Genomic DNA, 967 nt, shown 5'->3' with positions numbered 1-967 from the left:
ACGGAAATTAAAAAGCATCAAAGCTCAAGGAGAAGACTAGAGACAATGAGAGACGTAATTTTGAAAATTGGAACGTCTCATGTGTAAGGTTTTAAATCCTTAAGTTTGAATATTTTCCATTCTACTCGTGAGGTAGAGAGAGGAAAACCAAAAAGGCATGAAATAATTGGAGTCTTAAGACTTGTAAAGACTTTAAAAATTGAAAATGTTTAGTCCTCCGGCAGTAGAGGCAAGAGGACTGAAAATTTCTTCTGGGGATGATGACCGACACAGGAAAAAACCTTAACAGGCACTAGAAGACTGATGCCTCCCTCACCCACCCCACAGTGAGTCAGCCCCAGCTGACCACCTCTGGCCCCTGCACTGGGCTTCTAATCAGCAACTTTGGACCTCATGCCTGAATTGGAACAGACAGCCCAAGTTCACAAGCCTCATGCATAAAAGACAGAAGCCAAAAGAAAAGGAACCTGGAGTGTAACATATAATGAGGAGACCAGAAGGAAATGTCCTCCAAACTGCAATTAATATCATCAAGAATCAACAGAAAACATTGCACCCGTGACAAAAGAATGGATGCTATTATTAAAAGAAACATTCAGAAAGCAATAAAGACTTGTCCTGGCTTCTACAGCATATATATTAAAGTCGGAACAATACAGAGATTAGCATGGCCCCTGCACAAGGCTGACATGCAAATTCATGAAGCGTTTCATGCTTTCTGTATAATTGATTTACTGTGCTGTACACCTGAAACACAATATAATAAATCAGTTATACTTTAATATAGTTTTTTAAAAAAGAAAAGACTTTCTGGAAATTAAAAATACGAAGTGATCAGTTAAAAATAAATACATATTCAACCCCCCCATACCCCCCAAAAAAATGAAGTGAGGGACTTCCCCATTGGTCTAATGGTGAAGACTCCACCCTTCCACTGGAGGGGGCGCCAGTTGGATCCCTGGTTAGG

The 967-nt window shown here is 40.0% G+C and overlaps 1 pseudogene; it reads left to right on the top strand.

The window, feature by feature from the left end:
* The first annotated feature begins 619 nt into the window (after positions 1-619).
* LOC138431559 (U6 spliceosomal RNA) lies at positions 620-719 on the top strand (annotated as a pseudogene).
* Positions 720-967: the final 248 nt, after the last annotated feature.

Source organism: Ovis canadensis, chromosome 1, assembly GCF_042477335.2.
Source record: "Ovis canadensis isolate MfBH-ARS-UI-01 breed Bighorn chromosome 1, ARS-UI_OviCan_v2, whole genome shotgun sequence".
Lineage (NCBI taxonomy): Eukaryota > Metazoa > Chordata > Mammalia > Artiodactyla > Bovidae > Ovis > Ovis canadensis.
Note: the sequence above shows the minus strand (reverse complement) of the source record. Positions and strands in the feature narration are given on the sequence as shown.